This window comes from Euprymna scolopes, chromosome 3 (genome assembly GCF_053919585.1).
Source record: "Euprymna scolopes isolate OS-2025 chromosome 3, ASM5391958v1, whole genome shotgun sequence".
In the NCBI taxonomy this organism is placed as follows: Eukaryota; Metazoa; Mollusca; class Cephalopoda; order Sepiida; family Sepiolidae; genus Euprymna; species Euprymna scolopes.
Window position 1 is genome coordinate 100,402,724 of NC_136484.1, and position 24,314 is coordinate 100,427,037.

Genomic DNA, 24,314 nt, shown 5'->3' on the forward strand with positions numbered 1-24,314 from the left:
ATATAAAATATTATCACTAATGTAATTCTTATTTAGACATTCAAAGTGCATATCTATATTAGTGTAAATTTACATGCGTGTTTTCCCAATCATATTAAAAACGTTTTATTCTACATATTTTTTTTATATGAAGAAATACAAGATTAATATAATTTTAAGTATATTTAATCTAATAGTTTTACATTATTGCACTATATATTATGAATTTTCTTTATGGTATTACATCGTGGTTTAACAGAAAGTTGAATTATACATTTATCTATATTTCAAAGGAATTCAGCTTGAGTTTATGTAAAAGGTGATTATCAATTTCGCACAATTATTGAGAATATGAGAAAAATCATATTATAGAAAAATTGTAGCTTGTATGTTATGATATAATTTTTGGCTGATAAAATATACAATTTTATCGAAAGTTTTAGTTCATATTTTCATAAAATATTTATCATATATATATATATATATATATATATATATATATATATATATATATAACGACATAGTAGATACTATATTTTCTAAATATTTGATATTTGTTATGTACTGTAATCCTAAAGGGGAAATAAATCTGTATGACCACTTTAACTGCGGCCTATACAAAGACTAAATGGCATATAAAGCAGATTATTTGTTACGATTATCCAAAAAAAATGAATACATTTAGGAGATAGTAATTAATATTATGGAGTTTTGTATAAATCTTTGTATCAATTTGCATATAATAATAAAACTGTGGTATGACCAAATGTTTAATCAATGGGTATAAAAGAAAAACTATTTTAAAGAAGCACCGAATTCAGATTGAGACCAGCCTTTACGTGTGTGTATCCTTCTGTCCGTATGGATGTGAAATTAAATAAGCTATGTATTATGGAATTTTGAGCATCGCGTCATTATGACTTAAATATTGTTGAATATACTTTTATAAGAGAATACTACCATCGGAGAGAAAACCCTAAGATATTATTAAATATATTTGTATTTAAGGTAAATATTAACACTAAATCTGATATAGAAATTATCTTTGTTGCTCAAATTTTAATTTACTTGATTAATTTAAAGTATTTGAGGTAGCATGATATCAGCAGAATTTTGATTTATTTAAATATTTCGGATACACATCAGATTGGTTCAATAGAAATGTGCATGCAATATGGTCGTGAATCCCTGAATTTAATGTTTTCTGAAGTGCTCCGAGCTTAGATGTTTGCGATTTTCTTAGAATAAAATCATGTATTTTTATGAGTAGAATAAAAATTAATAGAATAACTTATTCATATATTTTTTTAATAAGACATGTAATTAATTTTTACACGTACGGAAAGAGTATTGTTTTCTCAAGAATACACACACACACACACGCATATATATATATATATATATATATATATATATTATATCATTTAACCAATGACAAAAAAATGACGCGTGTGCCAAAATCGAGCATCGAAAACAAAACGTTCAGCTTAAAATGTATTTATCCTTTGCGGTTAATACCTTACCTATGCAGACATGTTTGTTCTAAGGTTAAACAAATTAAAACATCCAATATCTACTATGTTAGGCATGCATATTAATAATGCTGTCGTTGACCGTTACTTGACAAATATAATTTTCAATTTTGTACCGCTTTTCCCTGGCTAAAATCCAAATATTAAGTTTCGCATGGTTTGTAATACCCTATTTATTAAGCTTCATAAATGCATTCCAAAAATTAGTTTTGTTTGCAATTTTTAAACATATATATATATATATATATATATATATATATATATATATATATATATATATACGTCCTATGCTTACTATAATCTTTTTACGAAAATATTAGGCAAGTACACATGTAGCATATGTGCACGGATGTAATAACACGTAATAATAAACTTATAAACAGTAACCCCATACAAAACTGAAAAAATAAGTAATTAAATTAAAATGAATGGTGAACTGAATATGTAAAAAAGTAAAATCCTTTGCTAGTGAACGCCATTATGCGACCTATATATTACGAAGTAGTATTTTCTTTTTAAATAAATAGAACATAGGTTTTAAATATGAATATCAATAAATGAAAAAAAAACAAATTTATAGAAATATATAAAATAGAGAGGGATAGGGAGATTGGCGTAAGTATTTTATGAATGCTATTTGTGTGTTAATTCTAGTTTATGTTGTCCATGGCGCCTAATATTTGGTGAGAATTCTATCGTTTTTTTTTTGTTTTTTGTTAAAAGAAAAATTTTAAACTTATTATTGGATCGACTTTTTATTTGTTTTTTTTTTGTTTTTTGTAATCAAAAATTAAAATTATCCCTTGAACAAGTATTAGATACACGCCATTTTAAAAAATATTACTAATAGGAATAGTACATTGAGTTTTCGGATGATCTATAGCATACGAATGTTATCTGACCAATAAAAACAGCACACGATTGTTGACAAGATAGTGCTACTAAGAATCGTCAGATTTCATTTGTATTCTTGAAATAGAACGATTAAAAATGATAGAAAAAAGAATTCCTCGAAGATAAAGTAGATAAGATCATTGAACCGCACGAACGAGGATGAGGGTTTCGACCATTTCTCAAAATAATCTTGTACTAAAGACATTAGCTTACATTATCCGAAAGTATTAGTAATATGGAAAGTACAGAAAACCTTCGAAGGAATGGAATGCCGAGAAAAATAAATGAAAGTACTTCCGGTTGATCAGCAAAATTGTTAAAAAAAATCGTTACACGTTCCGAAATTAAAACCTATCTGGAATTTATGTAAGCAATCAAAGTAAAGTGGGACTTTCATTCAGGGTCACCAAACGAGAGCTTAAGAAAAGATTTGATGTCAAACTCCGTTGGAACTTTGTCTAACCTTATTAAAAAAAAAGTTATGCAGTTTTGAAAAATATATAATCTGCTTGGATGAAACGAAATCAAGAAACGGAGCCATAGCTGTTTAGCGAAAAATATCGCTGTGCCTTCAACAAACACAATACGATCAGCAGCTGTAGTATGCGCACGATCTATTATGATACGGTGATGTTTATCCAGAAAAGACACTGGCGAGTTAAAAGTTATTTATGATAGATAAAGAGAACATTCTGAATGTTTTTTGGTATGGTCGAAGTTTTGTGCTTCAACGCGGCCTGGATATCAAAAATATTGCAAAACTAACAAAAAATTATTTTAAAAGATAGTACTAGTACTGTGAAGTGACTAAATCCGTGTTTTGACTCTAATCCATTTGATATTTTGTAGATTAATTGTTATATTTCTATAAGCGGAATAAAAAAAAACAATCAGTGGAATTATGCAAAGGAATATAATTAGAAGTAACGTTAGAGCAGTGTGAAAATGTTTGGCCCAACAAGAGAAATCGACACAATCCAGTTTAACAAAACAGTTTAACACAATCAAATATAAAAATTATGAGACTAATTAAGGCTAAACGATAAAAATGTCATCTCGGAAAGGTATGACCCCATTTCTGTTTGATGAAAGCCGTTTTTTTCTCATAGACCATCTACTTAGATAGCCAGTTATGTACACATTCTAAGAACAGTATGAACGTGACACAATGATTAACGGGTGAGGTCGGAGATTCGCCACCGTACAACTCGTACTCTCTAACGATCCAACACATTACAACAAGACCACTGACAGCGCCCTCCAAATGCAAATTCAGGGGTTTGAAAGCTTGAGGCCACAGTTCAGTCTCTGATCAGGTTTATAGTCTTTAGTGTTGTTTCAGTTAGGGGACTACATCATGCCACCTCACATATTCGAAGTCTGTTTGAAAGTAAATATCCAAGTGCACCTGGTTGTGCTGAAAAGGGTCGTGTACCTTTGGTGAAATCAGGTGGGCGCTTGCTGACCGGGGGTGCCGTAGCAGGACTCGGCGCTGGCATAAAAGCACAAAGATAGCCAAGCTTGGCTTCAGAAGGTCTGCTTCTGTTTTGTACTCTTCTCTCACTGCTCAACTTTTTCTTTGGCCTGCACCTGCAAGACTACTTCGTTCGGTCATACGTAAAGGTCATTATGAACGGGGCATCCCACAACACCACAGCCAGTCTTATTGCCGCCATCAACCGAATATTTGTTAAGCTCTCGCGAGCGCTTGTGTAAAGGGCAGGCTATTTGTTCTGGACCCGTATTGAGGCGTCTACATGGATTGTATGTCAACTCTCCAAAATTGTTTTGTTACCTAAATTGATTGATTTCAATAAACGTTTTAAAATAAAGTTGCACTTTAGTTAATATTTAGGACAACAAATTTGCCGTTCCACTCTGACCATTTGCATGGTGTGAGTTTGATACTTATCGTAAATAATGTATTCCACCATGTATTTTTAATTTTAAAACATACAAGTAAACTAGTTATAAGAGGTAGTATTTACTTAATAAAATGCAACATGTCAAAAATTAACTAGTTATAACAAAACTTGCATTTAAGAGTGATTATAAAACACTAGATAAAAATTGATTATATTTCAATGGAAAACGGAGGGAAAATGATTATATGTGGATAGCAGTAATAAAACAAATGTGTGTGTGTGAAAGTGCCTGTATGTATGTACATATCCCTACCAAATTACTCTGTAAAATCTCAGTCCACCGACTCGAAATTTTAATGAGGGGTATCGAGACTTTGGAAAAGCTTTTGAATTGTTTTTTTTTTCTAGAAATGTTGCTGTAAGGGATTTAAAGTTTGAAGATTTGACTTTTTAAAATTCTATCGAACTCCTCCGCTAATTTTAGGTTTACACACTAGAAATTTTGGATGGGCATGGATCTACTTTATTTGAGCCCAAAGACAAATGTTGAGAGATAAAAGTGGAGTCAATTTTTTTAAAGCGACCTGGACATTTTAGACTTCACATTTTCTGATTGCGCAAGCATAACACACTAGTCCCTGTACGTATAAAAGGATAGTTATTTAATTATATATATATATTAGCGGGGGTACCCGGCGTTGCCCGGGTGTGTGTAAGTGTATAAGGGGGGTAGATAAAAAAAACGCTGTTAAAAATATAAAATAAAATAAACGTTGGCCGGGTGTTTAGAGGTGAAAAAAAAGTTTTAGTAGAAAGGTAGGTTTGAACCCCGAACCTTTGACGGGGAGGTGGAAAGGAAATGGAAAAAAACCCTGCTAAATTGATACGTGTTAATTTGACGTTTATAAAGTGAAATTAACAGGTGCGAGAACGTTAAGTCGCGTGATGTTTAACCTAGTTTTGCGCTAGAAGTCAGCGGCGATCAAAAATATCTCGAAAATAGATTGTAAAAGTCGGGTAAATTAAAGATAGTTGCGACCCAAGTTCCTTAGTCGCATATATAATTTAGACAACAGATAATAAGTGTTAAGGAGCGGGCCAACCGAGAATCACGGCGAAATAATCCTTTTGTAGACACACAAAAAGCGAACACATATACATACACACATTTTCGCTTTTATATATATATATAGATTATATATACGCATATTTAATATATATACATATATTTAGTGATTGTTATATATATATATATATATATACTAGCATAAGTACCCAGCGTTGCCTGGGTTTACATACAGTTCCGTTTGGAACACACCTGCTACACCAATCATTTTCATCATGGGTAACATGGATACCCTCACAACAATTCCATAAATAAAAGAACGGATAAAGACGTAAATTTAATCGTTCCTTAAAAGAAGTACCTGATACCCTCTCCACCGGATATTTCGGCAGAATGGATACAGATAAAATAAACTATTTCCCTGATATTTAGTACTATAAGTACCTACCCTAAAAATAAATAAATTAAAAATAAATCATTAGAACTTTTGTTTCATTAAAGATAACAGCGAATGCCTGCGTGATCGCAAAAATAAATAAATAAATAAATAAAAATAACCAAGTAGATAGAACTCCTAAAAAAAATGAAGATCTATCAACAATTAATTCAAAACAATTAAATTAAATTTTTCATCATTTTATGCTTCTAATGTAATCTCCCTCCAAAATAACAAAACAGAATTTGTCATATCTTGGGGTCCATTTTGTTTATAAAAGTGTAAGGTGAAAGTACAGAATGGTGTCATAAAAATTAATTAAATTTATAATTATTTTATGTTTCAAATGTAATTCCCACGCCCACTAAACAAAAAAAAAACTGTATTTGTCATGTTTTGCCCTATCCATCTCCATCGCTAAATTTGAAAAAAAATATGCTAGAGATGATATATCTCGTTGAATGCTTTGTGGCCAAAATTGGTGTTCATTTTTACGTTAAATTTATATAGAAACGTGATCCCCGACTTCAAAATGTTAATTTTCTTTTTTTCGAAATTATTCTTTCATATTATTTATAAAGATTGTTTAAACGTATTAGGGCCCAAAAAAGTAGGTCCTAATTTTGTTAGGGGTTAAAAGACGCTGAGTCACGTCGTAAAAATTTACCTTTTTTAAATTAGAAATTAAACTTTGTAATCGATTAGATTAACGTGAAAAAAAAAAAAGTGTAAATTGTGGAATTCAGAGGGGGGCAGTAGATCCTATTTTTTTAGGTATTAAACAACGATGGGTCACATCGTGAAATTTGCGATTTCTGTATAGCTGTTTAAAGAATAATACTAACAAACAAATGAAATGATCGGAAGATTCTAAGGGGCAAATAACTCTAAAAGTTTTTTAAAAATTCGATGTTGAAATAATAATTCCCCCCCAAAAAATGTTAGCAATATAATTATTGTTTAAAATGTATTAAAAACAATTTTAAATAAAAATCTGAAAACAATTCTCTCGCTAGAAACATTAAGATACTGCTATTTAATAAAATCGATTTTTCTTAATGTCATATGCAAATGACATAATCTTTTTATTGTATCTAGTTTCCAAGAATGAAGCTATATATAGAAATAAATGAAAGAGTAAAGTAAGGAGACTTTTGTATATATTAATCCAATTGTGAACAAACAAACAGACAGGATTACGGATTTATATATATATATACATATACATATATACATATATATATATATATATATATATATATATATATATGAGAGAGAGAAAGGGCATTATTATTGTAATAATATATACATACTTCTTCTCTGTTATTGGTTTTACTAAAAATAAGTTTCCTATCGAATGCAAACATTCGCCTTTTAAGAATCTTTTACTGCGAGGTCTTTTAAATATTTTAATATCACTTAAAGCGCATTTTGTATCTCATTTCTACAGGTGCATTTAATATATTCGTCAAAAAGTTCTCACGTGTTCGTAATACCGTGTATTTGCTTTCCGAAACATCGTTCACGTAATCTACTTGCGTATATTTCGTATTCAAATGTTGTGCATATACACCCTCTCTCTGCGTAATTTAAATGGGACCTCAGAATCTATTTAAAACGGTTTAATTTTTGTTGATTGTTCATATTTTTTGAATTTTTTTATTCTCTTTAAATTACAGAAACCGCAAACCATTCCTATTTCATAATATGGCTTTATTTAATTTCGAGTTATATTTTATTTGTTGTATTTTTTTTTGTTTTTGACTTTTTCCCTCCGTTATCTTATGAAGTTTGCAGATTTGATGTTTCGTTTTCCTGCGCCGCCGAATTAAAATACAGCTCCTTGATCTTGTCAAAGAGAAACCCATTCGAAATATAAGATTTCCGAATTCAATGGCCTGGACATCAAGTCTTTTTGTTCTTGATCATTTCCTCCTTTATTTAATTGTGTTGGTGTTGTATGAATGCCATTCTTTTAAATCTTTAATTTCATTTGTTATCATTCGGGCTTTGATTTCATTGCGTTACATTTATTTATTTTTTATAACTGTGACTCATTTTCTTTTGGCGTCAGTTTGTTTCCCTTTGTTGTTCGAAGTTTGTTCATTATTTATTTAATTATTTATTTTCTTTATTTAATCGTTTTGCTAAGCTTCGCAGTCGATTTAAACTGTCACTATTTTCCGCAATTATTTATTAATTTATTATACCGTTTCTTCTATCTAGTGTAATCTATAATACATTAAATATAGAATACACTAACCAGTGTTTTATCATTCTATTTTACTATACATGATTTTGAGAATGCAATCCAAATATTACATAATTACGGGAGGTTAAATGGCATAGTTTGTTTATGAGCAGGGTGAGACAGAATGTTAATGTACGTATCAAGATATGAGGCGATCAAGTTGCTTATTAAAGTGTTCTTCTGAATCTAAGTCACTAAATACGAGACAATACAAATGTTGAACAAGCTGAACGTGTGGCAAAATGTTTCCCCATAGAACTACTGAACTCTTTGTTTATGAAATTGTTACTTCTTTCATTGATGATACGTTAGATGAATCTTACAAATTCATTTAAATTGCTGAATAACGAATGAAAAACTGTAATACATTTTAAATGTTGTTAACGTCTTCATTAATGAGAAAAACGTAAGTAAAGTCAACTAGGAAGTACATATGCACTTCCTAATTGACTTTACTTATTTTCATATTTCTTTTTATATATCTCTGTACTTAATTATATATATCAACCAATATATCTAATCTTAGATCGAACATCTCGTCCTTTATGGAAACCATCATTTTATATATTAGCTGCTAAATGTTTGCCGGCACATATCTATATAATCTATGCATTTGCAAGCGAGATATTTTAATTGTTCAAGGTATATTATTCTCACCTATTGGAAACGTATTTTTAATTACATTTTCACCCCAAACAAGGCACATTGCCGCTTTTATGTAGGAGACTACTATCAGGGACCTAAGTTACAGGGGTGCTATGTTGGGGGTTTTGCAGAAAGATGTCGGTTCCCGTTACATTCAAATATGTGCATCTCAGTACAGTTGGAGAAGCAGAGACCCGGAGGGGAATACAAAGTCTAGCAGTTCTGTGGAAGAAACTACTGGAGTAGAAAGCTTTCCTATATCTAGGAGTCTCTATTATTTAGGGGTGGGATTTAGCTGCTTGTCAGTGGTACCCACGTAGACGGAACACAAGTGCTTGCAATTCGTCGGAGCATTCACCATTAACGTACTTGTAGAACAGGAAGAGGGATGCACCATTACGTCGATGGGGCAGAGTCTACAGCTTAGATGACAATTCACGACCTATCATGTTGGCAAATCATTTGAACCTTGTCTCGGAGCGATAGATTAATAGCAGATTCACCATCCCAAATATGACAACAATACTCCATATATGGGCGAATGGTGGCCCTATAGATGTGCAATATACTTTCGGGCGTTAGTAGCTTTCTAGCAGATTAGAGAGAACTACCTTTTTTCCCAGCTTTCCTGGCAATGTTCTCAATATAATTGTTCTAACTCATGTTTACTGTGAACGTTAGGCTGAGGAGTTTAAGGAAATACTTTCACGTAATGTGTTATTGGCCATTGCTATTGGTGGTAGAGAAGGTTACTTGTAATTATTAAAGGACACCAATTTGGTTTTGGCAGCATTGAATGTGATCATCCATTTTAGTTCCCATTCTACTAAAGATTGGATGTCATCCTCTAGTGTTTCTGCCAATTCCTTCGATATGTGTTCGTTTGATTTTCCTGTCGTGCATGTGATCGAGCGTGGCGTCAGCAGGATTGTTTTATTTACTATTATCCGCAAAAAGTGATTGTGGTCTACTGGTTAACGACACACTCACGTCATGTACGGACCAAATTTTAATCTACATCTTTCCATAATGACATCAATCAGAATTTTAGCAATCTTGCGATGAGAAAAAATATGGTGGAAACTGATACTAACAAAATAACGGAGTGATACGATATGACGATGACTGTTTTGCTCAATGTGATCTTTCATATCTAGTGCAAGAATCGTGTCTACTTCTTGAAGGGAAATCGGCTTCAAATTAAAACTGCCTGTGGCCCAGCAGATATTTAACAGAGGTAAATAAGTACACCTACCTAATTTCACTTTTCTCGGGAACTATCGTTTTTTTTTTTTCGATTTATTTCATATATCTCCTGTGAATTATATCTCGTGTTTAGTAAGTAAATTCGTTTTACTTGCTATTCTGCGAGGACCTCTATGATGTTGCTTCTTTCTCATGAAAGTCTCTGCGGCATTGTTAGCCGCTAATTGATCGAGCATGTGCTTACCGTCATTATTCACATGATCCTTGAGTCATTCTCCGATCCACACCAGTAGTAGACCATCCCTAAACTCGTATACAAATTTCACTAGCTCTGGGTTTGTACAGTGGCCGAGCTACCTTTATTTTTCTACGCTGCTAGCAATGGTTTTAGACGAACCCGTTTCCCAGTACCAGTTCTATATTCTATCTAGCTGTTAGGAATGTTTTAAGTGGTTTGGGTTACGGTTCATAATCTTGTTTAAATATTTTGTAACCGTCGTTGAAAAACACAAATGTATTTTATATATTATAAAAACCAACACATTTTAGAGCAACAAACATAAAAATTGTAACGTTACTTAGTACAACCTGCGTTTAGAATTACTTTTCTTTTCTTCCGTTTATGCTTATGGCGACTGTACGTGTGGTTTACGCTGTCTGGTTCTAATTATTGATTTCTTTGAGTCCTGCGGTTATTTTCGTTTAATTGCTGGTCGCTGTCATATGTTCCGTAGTGTTATTTTTGTCTAGTGGTAAGACTTGCAGCTGTGTTCGTGGCTTTTTTCTCAGGGGGATTACTGGTGTTAACGAAAGCAAATGTGATGTATGGCGTGCCGGAATATCTATGTTATGAGGAAGTTTTAGAACAGTTATTTTGTTCTGAACATGATAGTCATATCCCCAGCTGTTAGACATGATGCAGCGATAGACAAGGCTCATTTAAATGAAGGGTTTGATTAGCGTTCGGCTCGCTTGTTTGATGGGGGTTGTCATTTGATCTTTTTAGCATTGTTAATCGTCATTTAGGTTGGGGTGTTTCTCGTTATTAATAGCAGGGATTGTTCGGCTGGAAATGCTGCTGCTCCGGTAGGGGGCCAACCATGATAGACCAAGAGGAAGAACCGCATATTTTCCACGCAGTAATTGAGTTCACACAGCAATGTAGTCTACATTGCACTGTCTACTCCTCATTGAACCGAAGATAACCCACAGTATATATTACGACATTAATTTAGGCTTGAATTGAACTTGGAGTTAATGATTCCATGATGCTATAAACAGAAAGATTCATTTTCCACGTACCCCTGTCTCGTCAAACACTTATTGTTGATTTATAAACTAGGCCTTCCTGCTTGTGCGGTGACCCCCCCCTAAAAAAAATCAGCAATTCTGATATTGGACTGTATCAGAATATTTTCTTTCGTTTATATTAAACCGTTATGTTTTTGCATAAGATTTTACAATTATCGATTTTAATACATCCCGGGATATTCCGATGAAAAACATTTAAAAAGGAAAGAATTTATATGTGAATTACATTAGGTTGAAATTAGTAAAAGATGATCCAGCAACTTTTGCGCCGGCTCGAAGAAATTACGAAACAGAAAAAACGCTTTTTTATGGATAATTAGAAATTACAAATTAATACTTGTATTTTTTCACTAAAATCGATAATAAAAACTCTTAAGCTATTATTATTGATTCATTACGACATATGTTACATGCAAGATCTTTCTTAAAATTACATTATAAAAAAAACAGAATAAAATCTTAGTATTTACACATTTTAGGAATCGATAATTCTTAATACCAAAAATATGAACAAAAAGCAAAATTCTTTTAGATGTAAAAGAAAAATATGATTCTTAATGTAAGATAAAAGATGTCCAGTTGATTTGCCGCGCAACATATATTTTTTAGGACTAAGCTTTACGTCATATTCGTAATTGAGATCGGTAGGAGGTAGATGTTCAGTCATTTTTAATGATATACAATTACAAAAGGTATATCAATGCACATTAGAAAGAGGCAACGGAAAGACTTATAAAGTAAAAGCGAGAAGAATAATTATGTTTGAAAAAAATACTTCTAAGTTTATTTTTAGCTCTAGATGTAAATATATTTAATCTATTCTTCTGTGTATGTCATACTTCCAAAGGTAACATACACAATTTAATTATCATTTCCATATGTAAAACTTTTTATTTTCCTATTTATAAAACTTGTGAAAGTAAAAAAAAAATGAATAATGAAGCAATGATTTTGACAAAATCGTAGTTCTGTTAAAAAAATGCGATGAATTCTCTGTAGGAAACTCAACAGATAAATCTATTCTTTGGTGTTTCCTATTGCATGGCAAACATTTATTACCGTATTAAGTGGTCTGACGTAACAGTCCCTGATGATCCATTCTGTGTTGAGCCCCTATAATATTTAGGTGACTGAAAACGATATCCAATGACAAAGATTATAGCAAAACTTAAACAAATCCACATGGAATCAGGAAAAGAATAACACATAACGCAGAAAACATTCAGAATAAATTGACAATATTTGAAAACAAATACTTCGGCCCTTGATTTTCTTAAAGAAAATTCCCAATATTGAACTATATTAATACGGCATGATAGTTTTAATACAATATATGCTATCAAAACAGTAGGAAAATCACGCCACATTGAAGCGGACAAATAAAGATATCATGTTTAAAAAGAAATGTCATTCATTCTATGCTTGTATATAATCATATTTCAAACTATTTTCACTTGTAAAGTGATTTATTTCGGCTCCCAAAGTTTATTTACTTGTAGATGTGTAAATAGTTGGGATTGTCTTTTTTCCTGTCGTGTATTACCTTTCATCCTCCAGATAATACCGGACCATCATGAGTAAATACGCACCGTTTCAGGCTCTTCCTTTCTACGGCTTTTTCGTGTTTCGTACAATTCACTGATACAATATCCTATTATCTTAATTGCGTGTGAATAACCTGTTTAATACAATGAAAACCTGAAGTTTAATAATTTAGCGTGTCTGTTATGAGCAACGTCTTTGGACATGTTATTTGTATTTTCAAAGGCTCCATCTTACTTATTCTTATATTTAAGACCCGCTCACATAGAAACATATGAAAATGAACAAAAAAGAAAAAATAGAGAAATAAAAAAATACAAAAAACAATTAAGAGTAAATACAAGTATAAATAAATTAATGAAGTAATAAAAAATAGATAATGATAGAAATCATTAAATAAATGTAATCACAGATAACTACACTGTCAACGCTTACTACTATATTATACGTATCTCTTTTTTTCCAGCCTACATTGGTCATTGTAAGGTTATCTTTATAAGGCGTTTAATGGCTGCGATTCTTTTGGGCCTTTACTTCCAAACTGGTTTAGAAGTTGATATAGGTTTCTTACAAGGAAACCCTTTGATATAATCTGAACATCTGGAAAGATTTCAACATAACGGTTCCGGTATAGTCCAAGCTTTATATTTCTCTATTTTGTGTATGTGTTGCTTTTCTGCCCGCCTCTCATATGACACTGTCAATTTAATCAAGATGAATATTGTATTTGTTCTTGACAACAGAACAAGGGCTGTTGCCTTTTAACTTATAAGTTTTGAGTAATTACTTTGCCATCGACGGAGATATTCAGCGTTATTTCAATCGTCATCGAGTCCAACAATATTGTGAATGGATACGCTTTGGTCCGATTCACATTTTCCCCTCAGCAAAAATAAAAAAAAAATACTTGTAGCTTCAGTTCTTCCAGTGCTAAGCAGGAACTAAGAACACGTTCCATAGCATGTGAGTTCTATTTGCCTAGATGGCAGATAAAATCGTCTACTTTTTCCTTTTCTCCAGATTAATCATTGAGGGGACCACGTCGTAAGTTGAGCAAACCCTCAGCGGTGCCATATGCCCAATGTCATTCTACATAATAGATCTTTGCTTCTTCCCAGTTTGTCCATTGACCTGCTGTCACTGTTGGCCGCTTTTTACGAGCCTGTTATATCTTCTGATGTCTTATTAGATGTGTTTATTTTTATTTTCTTTCTTAACTCATCTCCTCTTTCAAATTTTTGAAAGTCACTTGTGCTTTAAGAGTTATATAAAGGAATTATATATTCCACGGAAAATACAACACACGTCATACGAATAACAATAATTGCATTCGCGTTTCAAAGTAGCACAATATAATCTTCATAAATCTAACTGATGGAAATGGAAAATATTAAAATCATCATAAATAAACCAATTAACCTAAAAATGAAAATATACGAAACATTGGTGGTAATAATTTTGCAATAAATAATTAATAAATAATTCGCAGATTCGAATCAAAAGCATTCCAAAATATGTTTAAACACATGGATGTAAATATATTTAATATATTTAAAATGGCTTTCAAATCCGAAACCTAATCAAATATACAATGCCCACATTAGTAAATCGACAAACATTTAAATTATATAACCATCCATGTTCACATATCTAGAAATACATTGAATATAATAAATATAGTAAACACATTAGCTAACACTACGTGCATAATAAATTGTAGCGTTTGGAATCTTGAAAAAAAACACTCTATATATCCTTATATAGTAGCTGTGTTACTTCTGAATTTTCCGTCCAGAGAAACGCCTCATAACTAAAAAAAAAAAAAAAAACGCATGCCCAATTACAGTAAGAGATATGTTAAAAACCCATAATTTCAGGTCTCGAACCTCATCGATTCTAATAATATTGTGGATAGATACGTTTTGATCAGATTCACATTTTTCCCTAAACAAATAATTTGTTGTTTTCTACTGATTTCATTATAACGCCGTTTAGCTGCGCCGCAATTTCTGAACAAAATTTTTGCTTGCGTATGTGATTGTGATGGGGTTGGCCAACATGTCTTGTACACCATCTTGTTATTGTGGCTTTTCTGCTTTCCATCACTGAGTGGAGGAGATATTGCTATTTTATGTACTAGATATTATACAGTTTTGCTAGGAAAAACTGGTCCATCTATTTCAGGGCACCTCTATTGTGTTCCAAGGTCTCACAGGCATATAGTAGGTTTGAAATTATAACTGTATTGGTGGGCAAGACCTTGGTAGATAGCGTCAGCAATTTATTGCCGAATACTCTTTTTATGAAGTTTCCACATAATGCGTAAGCAGTTCTGATTAAGCTTTCAATATATTTTACAACTCTACATGTTAAAAGCTCTAGTCCTCTTATACAGTGGCGAAGCAAGGCGCAGGGGAGACACGTGCCATGGGGGTGGCATTTTGAGAGGGTAAATAAAAATAAATCAAAGCAAAAAACTCTGAAATTTTATACCGAACAGCTTGTAAAAACCCCGGGAATTTAGGGATATCGGAATTAGAAAAACTTGCGCCTACATTAGGAGCGTCAAACGTCAGGGGCGGCATTTTGAGAGGTTAAAAGTGCAAAATAGAAAATATATAAAAAGCTAACAAAAAATCAATTTTACTGAAAAATTGCAAAAATCGGAATATTTGAAGATGGCGGAATCAAATTTATGTGTCCCTAGTTTACAACCGACTCATATCAGGGGGCGTTATTTTGAGAGGTTTAAAATAGAAAATAGAAAAAATAAAATTAATAAAAGCTACCATAAATGTGGAAATTTTAACCGAAAATGCTGTAAAAAAAATCAGAACATTAGGAGGTATAGGAATTTGAAAAATGTGTCCTTAATTTTCGATTCCCAAATGTATAGTTTTACATTTTTAAATTAAATTTTAATTATCGGTTCTAATGATAAATATTTGTTTGTTAATTATCGGTAAAACTAAAATGCTAATAGCATCAAAATACGATGTAAACTTTTTTGTGAACCAACGTTTTTAAAAAAAGTAACGTTTCAAAGAAAGCATTGATTTATGTTCCAGAAAATGTTGAAAAATACAACAAAACATTTTTGTCAAACAAATATTTTCAAACATCACTGATAATTAAATGATACAGCGGAAAATTAGCAAGAGAAAATTACGTAATTTAAGAATTGTAGAGACAATAAGCAAGTACAGAATAAAAATCAACTGTAAACAGAATTTATGATCGTCATATCAGAGGATATAATTTTAAATGAGAATTAAGCGCTAGACCGGAAATACTATTTAAGTGGCTTTCTATTCGATAGTTTAAATGGAGAGTAGATAATACAGTGGATGTGTTATCGCCAGATCCAGTAACTCTCGCTTCTCCTTTTTTGTCCCTCAGTCCTCATGCAAATGAATGATTTTTCTGACAAAGGGTGAAGAAGCTGCTTTAAAGATCGGTAGTACTTGGTTAACAGTAGTCTGAGGTGTCAGAAATTTTCTATCTCTATGTATATTCGTGTGGCCATGTCACTCGTAAGGGTTCTGGGGTAAACGTTTTGTCTGGGCTGACGTTATCCGCCTGATTATCAGGGACCCGAACATTGGATTAACCACTAAGGAGGATGTCCTATCAGCAGGCGCAAAGTACTGGGACTGCTGTAGTGCTTTTTGGTGAATGGATTCTTGACCATGCAGTAATCTCTGGTGGGGCCTCTCGATGCCATACTAGTGGGTAATTGTTACGGCTTTACGTTTTCATGTGCTACAAAAACAAATTTGTTCCTGTCTTTTTCTCTTACTTTCCCTCTTACTTCCCTCTCTGTACTGCTCTAACCAAGTATGCCGACCTGTTCTATAAACCCCAAAACCTCAACATGAATGATCTCCAGAAAAAAAACACTCGAATACACCTAGAAGCCCATATTCCAACGTAGGCCCGTACTACCCGGTCCCCTTCTCCAACATCAGGGATCTACGCTTCAACCTTTCAGAGGTTGAAACCCAATTACAGGAGACGAAAGCGGACATATTCTTTCTAAGCTAAACTGGAATAGGGCCGACAACTTCCCTAGATGAGTTCATAATTGACGGATACTCTACCTTACCAACTAAATCTGACCCCCAGGATCGCCATGGACATGGAATATGTGCCTGCATTAAAGATGGCTACCCGTGTGGAGGGAGATCTCCTAGAGAAGATCCTAATTTACCCTATATGAGCTTCCGGGTTGCACTTTCTTACACCCCTGCATTTATATTTGCACTCTATTGGCCCCATAACAGCGGAGTTACTATCTTTAAGAGTATATCTAAGAAAATAGACCACATCCTGTCGGCATATCCTTAGGCTACCATCTACATCTGTGGTGACTTCAACGTCCATAACGTGGAATGGCTGACCCATTCAAATAAGGCCGACGACGAGGGGAGGTTTTGTCATCATTTTGCCATTGCTTATGACCTCACCAAGATTGTTCGCGAACCCAACCGTGTGCCCGATACTACTGGTCAATATGCAAGCCTCCTAGCCCTTTTTCTCACAACTTCCCCTAAGCTATGTTCATGTTCCTGTTCCGTTCATTCTCCTTTAGTATCCTCTGACCACTCCGTCGTATCAGTTTAGATAAAAACGAAATGTAAGTCCCCAGACGTACCCCTCCACCGTACTGTATACCGATACTCTATGGCTGACTTGGACAGCTTCCGTACATTCATATCTCATTTACCTCTGCACTCCATGTTTAAAAGGATGTGCCCTCTATAGTATCAAATATGACCTAATGGTTTATTGTAGGCATATACCAATTCATACCATGTAAAAATTTTTTTTAAAAACCTAACACCCAGGCATGGTACTCCCCAGAATGTGCTGCTGCTATCGCGCACAGAAATCACTTTTTCCATAGCTAACAAGGTAATAGATACACTGAGACGAAAGCTGCGTTCAGGAACGCCAGCAACCACTGTAAAAGAGTAATAAAAATGCAAGAGAGCTATATGTCCAGTCTGTTAAATCCAAGTAGCTGAGCAGCTACTTGGTTCCCACCAGTTTTGGCAAATAACAAATAGGATCCTGAACAGATTTGTGCGTTATATCCCAACCATAACCAATGGACAAGAGGTCATCTCGTCAGCGTCAGACAAGGCCAAACTATTTGCAAAAGAACTTTGCAGCTAATTCTACCCTATGCGACGAAGGCCATCAACTCCCCATATATTCTCCTGTAATACAGAACACGATAGTTAAAATACAAATATGTGTTCATGAGGTCGCCGAGCTTATCAAGAACCTTGATTCCAGTAAAACAACTAGCCCTGACGGCATCCCAATTATAGTGTTAAAAAAGCTTCAACCAGTACTTGCTCCCATACTTAGGAAACTGTTTAAGCGTTGCCTTAAGGAGAAATGCTTTCCGACTCCCTGGAAGACCTCATCAGTATGCCCTGTATTAAAGAATTCAGGTGATAAGTCATCTCCCTCTCAGTACAGGCCAATAAGCCTCCTGTGTGTTATGAGTAAGTTGCTGGAATCGATATTAAATAGAAAAATAGTCAACCACCTCAGCAGAACCACTCTTCTTAGTGACACACAATATGGTTTCCGTTCTGCAAGATCTACCGCAGATGTGCTAACGGTTATATCTCACACGATTAGTGAATCTCTTGACAAAGGCTTCCTTTCTAGGGCAGTTGCTCTTGACATATCAAAGGCCTTCGACGAGGTATGGCATAAGGGCATACTTCACAAGATTTCCAGCTTCTGTATAACTGGAAATATTTTCTTAATCATTAAATTATTTCTCTCCGAATGGCTCATAAGAGTAGTGGTCGATGGACAAAAATCGGAGGCCTGCAGTGTTAATGCTGGAGTCCCTCAGGGGTCACTCCTGGACCCAACTCTCTTCCTGATCTACATCAATGACCTCCCTAAACACATACTTAAATAATTCGTTGACATCTATGCTGATTACACGACTATCTACGGCAACACATCAAGGCTGTAAATGATAAAATGCTCTCTGATGCTCTCTCCTCTGATCTCGAGCGCGCGGTACAGTGAGCGAAGACGTGGCTGGTTACCTTTAATGCATCCAAAACAAAACTCCTATCCTTACATCATCAACGTTCTGATCTTCATCTGACATCAATTGAAATGGATGGCTCTCGTCTAGGAGAAACCCCTTGTTTTGACAAGCTTCTGGGTTTGACCTTTACTCCTGATTCGAAATGGAACACGTACATCAAGTCTGTTGCCAAGGTCGCTGGAAAGATGGTGGGATCCTTCTACGTTTCAAGAAGATATCTCACTACTGATACAATTCTCTATCTCTATAAAAGCCAAGTACGTCCAAGGATGGAATACTGTTGCCATATCTGGGCAGGAGCTGTTAAACACAGCCTATCCTGCCTTGACAGAGTACAGAATAGACTTCGTGGGGGATGCCCTTTTCTCTACCCTGCAACCTCTCTCCCACAGAAGAGACGTTGCGAGCATATCCTTGTTTAATTGTTATTCCCATTGCAGGTGTTCCTCTGAACTCACATCTCTGGTCCCCCCTCGCCAATCTTTCACGAAAAACACCCGTCTAGCTGAATCCACTGTGAAAAATTTCCCCCGCTCTTTATCTCTGCCTAAATCAAAACGCGGATTCCATGAACAAAGCTTCTTTCTTAGAATTGCACGCCTGTGGAACTCTGTTCCGTCTGTCTGTTTCCCACCTGGCTACAACTTGGATGTCTTCAAGCCCAACATTTACAAATTCTTAATAAACCGCCCCCTTAAGTAAACACTTCATCAAATCTCCACATTAGCGTACTCTACTTGCAATAACCCTTATCTCTGAGTTGCTTCTGGGCCTTGATAATAGGGGGCCACAGTGTAAAAAAAAGGAAAAAAATGCCGAGTTTCTTTCAAGTTTCGTACAATTACGGACTAAATGTTTTTTTCACAATCTATTAACACAATTTCATAATCACTGACTAACTTATGATTAAACAGAAATTTATTATGAATTTATTCTGATAATAGTTTATTTTTTTACTTTTTTATTAATATAATAATTGTTAAAGGTAGGACAAGAAAATCTTAAAAAGCGTGCCTTACTATGAAAACTCGACTGACTTGCTTCTAAATAAGAGTAAATATTTAACCGTATGTATATTTCTGTGAGACGCATTTGAATACTATGTACGTTAACAATTGTCTTCGACTCAATCTCTATTTTACATTTATTCCGCATGTTTAATTTTCATACCTTGCCAGAATTAGTTTCCCGGTGTCTAAATTTCCTAAAATAATTAGATTAAAATAAAAATATAAAAAGTGAGTTTTAATGTTTTTATTAATTTGGGATTTTACTCGTTTTTTTGCTTTAATTATTTTGTGGATTATGCCCAATGTCCTTTTAATTTTTCTTTACTTGATTAAAAATAATATTAAAAAAAAACTAAAGATGCATTTCTCTTGTAAAATAAAACCGATTTTCTTCGTCATTAGTTGTCAAAGTGTTATTTGGATATTTTGGAAACAATTGAAAATTATTATCTATTGTTATGCTAAATTAAACGCTATAGGAACAGATTAGGTACCAAATTCCTTTCTCCATTTTAGTCATGAAGTGCTAAATAACATAGTTACTATATAGAAAACAATTCTTAACTTCGGAACAGATGTGAATGCATTTTTAACTATTCTACATGTTCTCTCTACCAACGAATGTTACAGTGTTTACCCTAATCATAAATATTTGTCCGGTTATTACTACTGACAATGTCATGAATATGTAGTTTATTTGTTTGCTTTTATGCAAAAAAAAAAAACAAAACAAAAAAAAAACTAAACAACAAAGAAAATACAATAATTATAATAGAAATACTTTTTACAAATATTGTGAGAATTTTAGATTAATACGCTTAGCTAATTTTTTTATTCGACTTTCCGTTTGTATTATACGATTGCATATAGATCCCTTGAAATTCTTGTCGGAAAAACCACAACTATTTTTTTTTAATTTATACTTCCGTACATTAATTTAACCTAAAATGATGAATACTCATCATTTCCTGCCTACACTATCGTTGTAGAAATGTTCACTAAGCCGAGGTCTGGCTGGCAAAGTTGTAAAACTATGAGAAACCCTCCTAAAAAAAAAATTACGACTAAAGAATGTATTTCCATAATTTAAATAATAATTTTGGATCAGTGTTCGAAAATGGTACAATGTCTCTGAAATGGAAACTAATTTTACGTCCAATTAATATTGAAGCGGATCACCCTAAATTCTTAAATAAATGTTTTGTTTGTTTATTATTCTGCCAAGAATGTAATAGTGTTAACGCGTAATTACCTAAAGAATAGAATATTTTTATTAGGGAAGGGTGACCTAGCTGAGAGAATCAATATACTTCTACTATTACTACTACTACTACTACTTGTAATTCATATATAAGTTTAAATGTGAAAAAGAATAAAACGTTATTTAAATAGTAATTCCTTCTTTTTTAATCTCTAAAAGAGTGTGTGTATTTAGAATGTATTTCCGGAAATCGACTAACATTTAATATTGGGAAAATGTCCATGTCTTTCAGTTGACACAAACCACCCAAAGGTTTTAAGTATTCACTAGTAGTCTCAATATAATTGATTCTATACCAGCCAAGCTTAATTTTACAATCAGGCCACAGATCTGGTGTGCAGAAACGAATCTCTGAAATCAACTCAAAAGTTCTATTTGTCTATAGAGAGAGAACTTGTGGATGGAGGGATTTTTTATTGTTCCTGGTAACATAGCCGAAAAAAGCGCGAAATGTTTGTGAATTATCAACCGACTTGCGATAGTTCTTACAAAAATAAATTATAGCCTTATTTTATTCATAAATACATTTATTTGAAATGAAGTAAAACTATTTTAGAAGGATTGAACCATTAACAACAATAGATTTCTCAAATATCACACTTAACCCGAGCTATTAGACACATTGATTTCAAAATACACGAATACTAGACTTTTTTCTTTTTCTTTCAGGAGGCCTGGTCTCTTAATAAGAACATTATGAAGAAAAGAAAGGAAAATTACATCGGACTGTCTTCTCCGTGATACAGCCATGTGTTTTGTGAGAATTCGGAGATAACAAAACAAAGTAAATAAAAATGATTTAATTGTTTCTTAACCTTTTCATGTTTGCAAATATTCTCATTTAAATTTATAAAAAAAGTTTTCTTTAATGTGTGACCTTCCATTTCTTAAATTTTACGCTTAAACCGAGCGATTACAAAGACTTTTCAAAAAGTGCTGATACAAGACGTTTTGTTTTTCTCTTCGAGGGGCTCGACCTCTTAATTATGAAGAAATAAAAAAGAAAACCACATAGGACTATACTCTTTTTGATACAGCCATGTTATTTGGCGACAATTTGGAGTTTAACAACAACACCAATAAATAAAATTATTTTATCATTTCATTATATTTTCAGGGTTCCAAATATTCTCCTTTATATTTGTTCGTCTAGGCAATTCATTAAATTTTCACTTTTTTTATAATTCTAATCATGATATTGTGTTGGAAAAATATTTAGTTTCATTTGGGTCATGTAACGTTTACATTATTCCCTTCAGATTAATGTTTACATTCTTATTATTCAAATTATTGAAGAGAAATAGTTATAGAAAATTAAAATTTTAAAAAGGATAGTTGTGTAAATATTAATCTGAAGAGAATTGTGGAAAAATTAGTTCACTGAAAATAAATATTTTAAATGCTTTTTAAAATTTTGCAGGTTTAAATTGGTAATCCTATGCCAGCAGTGGGGGGGCAGATAATGATATTACAGTGGAGGTTGAAAACAGGAAAATATATGCCAGCGGGGATGGGAGGGGCAAGCAGCTATGTATATCCCAGCGGGGGGGGGTGACAAGTAATTTACGCCGAGAGTGGGGGGGGGCAAATTTTACGACCTCTCCGGGCGGTAAAACTGATGCTACGCCACTGCCCATATAATTACTGTTTCTCAAGAAATGTTGGTTTTCAAGTTGAGGTTTCAGATTTAGTTTGGTCTTTAAAATTTTGATGCTGAGGCTATTTTGCGTATAACCTCTAAGAAAAATGCCTGTCGTAGACTGTAGATACTTTAAACTATAGGCTATGCTTTAGTTGCCATCATCATTTGGCATCTAGATGATTGAAATATGGGTTATACGTGTTCTGGACTTCCTGGGGACAAGGTTAAAAAGGGTGCCGGATATACAGTATCGTAGTGCAATTCCGGGGTATTTTTCCAGTTTTTTTTTAGTAGTGCCGCAGTATAATAGTGAGAAGTGTTGTAGATAGCCCGCAAAATCTTTTAATGTCCTCGTAATGGAGAATAGATCTTAAAGGCTAATTTGGTATTGTACGCGGCACATCATTTAAATATGAAGATCTTTTATATTTGAGGATCATTTTGTTGGACAGTTAAATCGTTCAAGCATTTGTCGCATGTCTGTCCTTGGCACGCTGTCAAAGGTTTTGTCTAAATCATAGAATATGATGCCAGTATTGTCTGTGTTCTTTTAATTTATACTTGGTATTCCTGAAAATAAAACTACTGGTTCCCCTTATTAAACTTAAATCAACACACTCTTCAAGAAGGAACGTTTTTCGATAGAGAAATAAGCGGTTAAACAAGAGTCTAGCAAGTCTATTTTCTTTTCATGCAGTTTGTTAAACTAGTTATTTTAAATGGATTTATGAAACCATTTATCGGGTGCAACATTCGCCTTCCCAATTTTACAAATTATTGATCATTTTGTTATATTTTCTTATTAAAAGTGAGTCTTGGAGTCTTAGAGAGAGTTTTATTAAGACTGATTTTGTGAGAATCTTAGAGAGAGGAATGTTGTTGTGAGAGATGTTGTAACAAGAGAGATTGTGTGTTATAAAAAATGCTGCTGTTTCCGCCACGAAGAGACCCATATATATATATATATATATATATATATATATATATATATATAAATGTTTTTAACTAGACGTGTAGAAATGTAAAAGAAGCTCTTTGTGAGGAGATAGTGTTCAGACAGTCTTAGTGTTGATATGAGATGTCGAGACGTGTATGTGCAAAGACACCCCAAACCACATGGCACACAATACATACAATAAAAACCTTCACCCCACCCCCTTGTAGAACTACAACACAAAGACGACGTCTACAAAAACACATCCAGACCGGCCGTGGTTTTCTGAGTCAAGAATTCAAAGCTTCACATTATAAGTTTCAAAAGTTACCATCTCGCTTCTAGACGTTCGAATATCCATGTCTGGACTGTCGTCTGTCGTCCCCAGACTCTCTCTGACTCTCCATTCACTTAACTCTAAAGTTTTCTAACTATATCGAAAACTTCCCATTTTCCATGACGTCATACACATGTTAAAACATGTCTTCTTTCACGTGTTCTGGACATGCGTGCCCAAAATTTTTCCGTTGTTTACAAAAGGAATTTAACCTATATTCCCAGTAACCTATTTTTACAATATGTTAAAAAAAATGTTTATTAAATTATCTTGTATAGTTGCATTCCTCAATTGAATTTTTCATAACAAAATTGACAA

General features: G+C 33.4%; 1 long non-coding RNA gene across 1 annotated transcript in view; it reads left to right on the forward strand.

Moving 5' to 3' along the window:
• LOC145263420 (uncharacterized) overlaps positions 1-21,861 on the forward strand; it is an 800,154-nt gene extending 778,293 nt beyond the window's left edge. Inside the window, exon 3 of the long non-coding RNA XR_013864569.1 lies at positions 21,753-21,861. This is a non-coding gene — a long non-coding RNA (uncharacterized LOC145263420). The remainder of the gene's footprint in view (positions 1-21,752) is intronic.
• The last annotated feature ends 2,453 nt before the right edge of the window (positions 21,862-24,314 follow it).